Raw genomic sequence first — 6,551 nt, 5'->3', positions numbered from 1 at the left:
AAAAAAAAAAAAAAAAAAAAAAAAAAAAAGCTGCTTCTCTCTCGGGACCTGCCTCTTCTGGACATTCCGTATACATAGAATTGTATAATATGTGGCCTTTCGAGCTGGGCTTCCCTCACTCAGCGTCACGTTTTCAAGATCCATCCCCACCGAAGCAGGCGTCAATGCCTCACTGCTTTCTGCTGGCGAATAACACGCCGTGGGGAGTAGGTCACTTGGTTCCTTTCGTGAGTCCCTTTGTTGCACAGGTCCAGTTTGTACTTTGTATTATTTTATTTTATTTCTGAAATAGAGTTTTGCTCTGTCTCCCAGGCTGGAGTGCAGTGGCATGATCTCGGGTCACTGCAGCCTTTGCCTCCTGGATTCGAGTGATTCTCCTGCCTCAGCCTCCCTCGCAGCTGGGATTACAGGTGTGCAGCACCTCGCCCGGCTAATTTTCGTATTTTTACTAGAGACGGGTTTTCACCATGTTGGCCAGGCTGATCTCGGACGCCTGCCTGCCTTAGCCTCCCAAAGTGCTGGGACTACAGGCATGAGCCACCGTGCCCGGTCCGTACTTTTTATTTATCTGTGTGCTTGTTTTTCTTTTTGTTTTAATAATAATAATAATAATAATAATAAAAACAATGTGTTTTTGCTAAGCTCAGTGGCTCAAGCCTCTAATCCTAAAACTTTGGGAGGCCAAGGTGGGAGAATCACAGCCTAGGAGTTCAAGACAAGTCTGGGCAACATAGCAAGACCCTGTCTCTACAACCAAAAAACTAATTAGCTGGACGTGGTGTCACATGCCTGTGGCCCAGCTACTCAGGAGGCTGAGGTGGGAGGATGGCTTAATCTGGGGAGATAGAGACTACAGTGAGCTGTGATTGTGCCACTGCACCCCAGCCTGGGCGACAGAGCTAAACCCTGTATCAAAGAAAATAAATAAATAAACAACAAAAAAAAAGACGCATGAAAGTCTCAACTGCCTCTGTCTCTAAAAAACTTTTTTTAGCCGGACGCGGTGGCTCACACCCGTAATCCCAGCACTTTGGGAGGCCGAGGCGGGTGGATCACGAGGTCAGGAGTTTGAGACCAGCCTGGCCAACATGGTGGATCCCCGTCTCCACTAAAGATACAGAAAATTAGCTGGGCGTGGTGGTACGTGCCTGTAATCCCAGCTACTTGGGAGGCTAAGGCAGGAGAATTGCTTGAACCTGGGAGGTGGAGGTTGCAGTGAGCTGAGATCGCGCCACTGCACTCCAGCCTGAGTGACAGGGCGAGGTTCCATCTCAAAAAACAAAAACAAAAACTTTTTTTAGAGACAGTCTCACTCCGTCGCGCTGCTGGAGCTCGCTGCAGCCTCAAACCTTGGGTGCTCCGTGTGTGGGTGTGTGGGGAGGGTCTGAGGTCGGCACTGCCTCCTGGCAGGAGTGCTTGGTGCCATCCACAGCATGTTTGTGCTCCCTGACAGGTGGTGCCCTGCTGCCAGTCCCTGGGTCTCTCCACAAAGGGAGAATTGTGCCCCAGGAACAGCCCCCAGCCATGGTCAGAGCCCGTGGGGGTGGGAACACCGTGCTTTCCCCCACCCTCAGCTACCCCTCAGGCTTGTTCTATGCGGCCTCCCAGAGGTCTCCATGGGGCCTGGCCCCGCTGCCACTGCTGAAAATCCGCCTTATTTGGCTTCTCCCCTCCCCTGTGCCCCTTCCCGCCTTCCCTCCCACCCTTCCCAGGCTCTCCACCCAAACGCACTATTTGTGCTGAAATCCTTGTCTCAGCGGGGGCACCCAGGGCCCCAGCCTAAGACCTGGCAAGGCCCCAGCTTCCACCCCACTGGCTGTCCTCCCAGCTAGGCCTGACCGGCCCCCGCCTCTCCTGGGGCTTCACTCCAGGGGCTCTTCCCAGCCTTCTCCCCTCTCTGCACCCCCAGCCCCACAGGCCTCTGGGCTCCAACTTCAGCCCTCACTTTCCCGACACCACCCTGGTGACTCTCGTCCCCCATAGCCCCTTTCTTGGCTGCCACCACAAGCTGCTTGGTTCCCAACACAGCAAATGGCCTGGGTCTCCCCAGATTCCTGTTGCTTGTGTCATATGCAAGAGAACTCAAAATAGCACGCGCAGCCTGTCCTGGCCTGGGAAGGATCTGGTTTTCCCAGAGGTTGGTCTCCAGGGCGGGACAAGGGAGTTTGCTCACCAATGCCCCATTTTTGGGCCCTGTGCCCGCTCACACGCTCCTCTTCCCCTCCTGGGCTGGGCTCGGCATTCACTGTGCCCCTTACTCACAGTGTGACCTCGGACAAAGCACACAGACTCTCTGAGTCTTCATCTCCCAGCGTGCAGTGGAGAGATAATTGCTGGGCTGCTCTGGGCGGTAGTTTCAAGGCTGAAGTGTGACAAGGGATGAGAGAATAGCTCATGAGGTTGTTTTTTTTTGAGACAGTGTTTCTCTTTGTCACCCAGGCTGGAGTACCGTGGTGAGATCATAGCTCACTGTAGCCTCCACCTCCCTGGTCCCAGTGATCCTCACACCTCAGCCTCCCAGGTGGCTGGGATTATAGGTATGTGTCATCACACCCAGCTAATTAGAACATTTTTTTTTGTAGAGATGGGGGTCTCCCTATGTTGCCCAGGCTGGGTTTGAACTCCTGGGCTCAAGTGATACTCTTGCCTTGGCCTCCCAAGGGATTGGAGAATACCTGGTGATTTTAAAACACCAATTTTTTTTTTCCTCCCAGAGAATGGGGCTGAAGGGAAGGGGGTGGGAGAGCAGAAACCTGGCCTGGGGCCCTCACCGTCATTACCCCCATTCTACAGATACAGAAACCGAGGTTCGTCGAGGCCCTGGGGTTGCCAGAGCTCATGGGGCTGGTGGTGGGTGGGGCAGGGCCCAGGCTTTGCTCACATGACCCTGAGGCTGATGGCTTTTGCTTTCTTCCATGTGATCTTAGCCATCATCAGAGACTGTTACGTGAGCACATTTAGTGTGATTCAATAGTGCCTAGGACAGTTCATGATTTGGAGTAGGTGCTCAGTAGACACGTGGGTGAATGACTGAATGTGGGAAGTAGAAAAGTTCCTTTTCAAAGTTTCCTTTCTTGTTGAAGAGTCAGTGTGCTAATGACTTTGTGAAGCCCGATTCTATGTAGCTGTTAAATATTTACCATGTTTACAGGCACGTAGTACACTCTATGTCCTTGTACTTTAACCAAGACATCTGCTGGATGTGCTCACAGGCATGTCCCAGCTCTCCATTGCTTTGACATGTTTAGAAAAGTTTTAGGCGGGGCGCGGTGGCTCACGCCTGTAATCCCAGCACTTTGGGAGGCCGAGGCGGGTGGATCATGAGGTCAAGAGATCAAGACCTTCCTGGTTCAACATGGTGAAACCCTGTCTCTACTAAAAATACAAAAATTAGCTGGGCATGGTGGCACGTGCCTGTAGTCCCAGCTACTCAGGAGGCTGAGGCAGGAGAATTGCTTGAACCCAGGAGGCAGAGGTTGTGGTGAGCCGGGATCGCGCCATTGCACTCCAGCCTGGGTAACGAGAGCGAAACTCTCAAAAAAAAAAAAAAAAAAAAGTTTTAAGTTGTGGCCAATCAGGTTTTAGTTTAGATTGTGAGGTCTGGCTCCAGCCAATGGAGATCAGACACAGCAGTAAGGATGACCCCAAATGCATGAGAGAGAAATCTGTGTGTTTTTCTTTGTTCATTGCACTTTCCTGGCACTGATGCCTTGGGAGGGTACCCTTCCTGTGTTGTAGTGGAGCTAGCGTAGAAAGTCACACCAAGACAAAAGTATGCCAAATTGCAGGGTCTTTATTGCTGGCGGCAATAAAGACTCGAGTCTCTCCAACCCGTGGCCCCGAAAGTGTTGTATTGGACCGAGCGTAGAAAGTTAGCACCAAGACAAAAGTATGCCAGATTGCAGGGTCATTTATTATGCCGGTGACCACAGAGGACTCACGTCTCTCCAACCTGTGGCGTCAAAATGAGGGTGCCAAGACTTTTTATACCCGAAAAACCACCTTGGGAGTGGGGGTGAGGAGCGGGGATGGGGATGAAAAGGTTTCAGACATTCCAAGGGCCAGGGGATTCTGTAATTCACCTCCTGGGCAGAGACAAGGGTGGGGGATTCTGGACATTCCAAGGGCCAGGGGACTTTTGTCATTCTGTTTGTTACTTCAGTGGTTTACAGAAGTCAAGATAAGCATTTGTTTACACACAGATCTTAGTTATCCTGGGCTGCTTATTTTAGTTATTACTAAATAACTAAAGCAAAGGCTAGCAATTCTGGCACAATATCACAAAAGGAGGGTGTCAAGATCTTTTATACCCGTAAAACCACCTCGGGAGTAAGGGTGAGGGGCAGGGGTGGGGGTGAGGGGCTTCAGACGTTCTGAGGGCTAGTGGATTCTGTAAATCACCTCCTGGGCAGAGATGAGGGTGAGGGGCTCCGGACATTCCGAGGGCCAGGGGACTTTTGACATTCTGATTGTTACTTAAGTGGTTCACAAAAGTCAAGATAAGCATTTGTTTACACATTGTCTGGGTAGGGTGGAAATCACAGACTTTAATTACTTATTGCAAGTCGCAGGGGCCAAGATGGTGTGGGTTTGGACTGATTGCCTGTCACATTAGGGGTTACAGAGAGCAGTTTCTACAGAAAGCCAAGGTATGGTTGAGGTATGCAGTTTTATGGGGCTTTTACCATGTCACACCTGCAGTCCAGGGAGTAAAAACTGCATTGCTGAAAGATCCTTTGTCTCAGTGCTATTTTTTCTTTGTGGCACTGAGCATCTATTTCCAGCAGGGAATGAATTAAGAATAAAAACCGGCCGGGCGCGGTGGCTCACGCCTGTAATCCCAGCACTTTGGGAGGCCGAGGCGGGTGGATCACGAGGTCAAGAGATCGAGACCATCCTGGTCAACATGGTGAAACTCCGTCTCTACTAAAAATACAAAAAATCAGCTGGGCATGGTGGCACGTGCCTGTAATCCCAGCTACTCAGGAGGCTGAGGCAGGAGAATTNGTGCCTGTAATCCCAGCTACTCAGGAGGCTGAGGCAGGAGAATTGCCTGAACCCAGGAGGCTGAGGTTGCGGTGAGCCGAGATCGCGCCATTGCACTCTAGCCTGGGTAACAAGAGCGAAACTCCGTCTCAAAAAAAAAAAAAAAAAGAATAAAAATCGTGGAACTCCCCTTAGAAAGACCTACACGGGCACCTGCGTCCTGCGCATGCGATTAAACAGCGGAAACTCAGCTGCACATGCGCAGTCGGCCCGACGCCGGAGCGGGGTAAGTAAATATGGCCGTGAAGCATCTGGAGCAGGCCCAGGGTGCCTGACCTCCGCCGGCCCATCCCCAGGCTGCTGGGATTCTCGGGTCCCTCTTGGGAGGTTCCTGTAGGGGAGCGGCCCTCCTGCCTCCCCCAGGCGTCCTCCATCTTGGGAGGCATTGATTTCAGGGAGTGCAGTGCTGGTGCCTCCCCTCGTTGCTGGACCCCGCGCGAGCCTGGCGGCCTCCCCGGAAGACACCTTTTTTTCATCCTGTAAGGTAAAGGGGGAGAGATGGTGGACACTTTGCCCAACGTAACACAACTGGGGCAGTTTTTGGAAGCCCAGGGAGGTATTTCTGACATTCAAACCAAGTTAGGTGCAACCTCCGGGTGCCTTGGGGAAAAAAAGCTCCCAGTCGACGGCACCAGCCTTCGGCCCTGGCAGGACATAAGGGACCTTCAGGCTGAGCCAACGTCACTGTCCCCACCAAGAGGACGTCTTTCTCCACTGCCGGTTCCAAAAGAGGCGTGGCGGGCAACAAAAGCCGCATTGGAGAGTGCAGTTGTGCTGTGAGGGTCGTTCTTGGTTCATTTATGGGGCGTGGGGAGGGGAGCGGAGTGGGGGAAGAGGAGCACTGAGCCCTCCTGTGACTCTCCGGGTTGTTTTCTAGCCTAGGGGGAGGACAGGGAATGGGATTTCCGTGCCAGGGACCCCCTTTGTCATTGACCTCACACGACACTTGCTCACACAGCTGGGCCAGTCTCCTTCGCAAGAGGAAGCTGCTGTGTTGAGCCTTGGAAAGCAGTCCTGTTACCAGAAAAGGGGCCTTGTCCCAGACCCCAAGATCGGAGGCGTGATCTCTCATGGGAAAGAATTCAGGGCGAGTCTCAGAGTTGGAACAGTTTATTAGAAACCACTCTAGGCCGGGCGCAGTGGCTTGGGCCTATAATTCCTGCACTTTGGGAGGCCGAGGTGACTGGATCACCTGAGGTCAGGAGTTCGAGACCAGCCTGACTAAGATGGTGAAACCCTGTCTCTACTAAAAATACAAAAATTACCCAGGCGTGGTGGCGGGTGCCTGTAATCTCAGCTACTGGGGAAGCAGAGACAGGAGAATTTCTTGAACCCTGGGGGCGGAAGTTAACAACGAGCCGAGATTGCGCCACTGCATGCCAGCCTGAGCGACAGAGGGAGACTCCACCTCAAAAAAAAAAAAAAAAGGCCGGGCGCGGTGGCTCAAGCCTGTAATCCCAGCACTTTGGGAGGCCGAGGCGGGTGGATCACGAGGTCAAGAGATC

Source organism: Cebus imitator, unplaced genomic scaffold (assembly GCF_001604975.1).
Source record: "Cebus imitator isolate Cc_AM_T3 unplaced genomic scaffold, Cebus_imitator-1.0 Scaffold564, whole genome shotgun sequence".
Taxonomy (NCBI): Eukaryota; Metazoa; Chordata; class Mammalia; order Primates; family Cebidae; genus Cebus; species Cebus imitator.
This window is presented reverse-complemented; position numbering follows the sequence as displayed.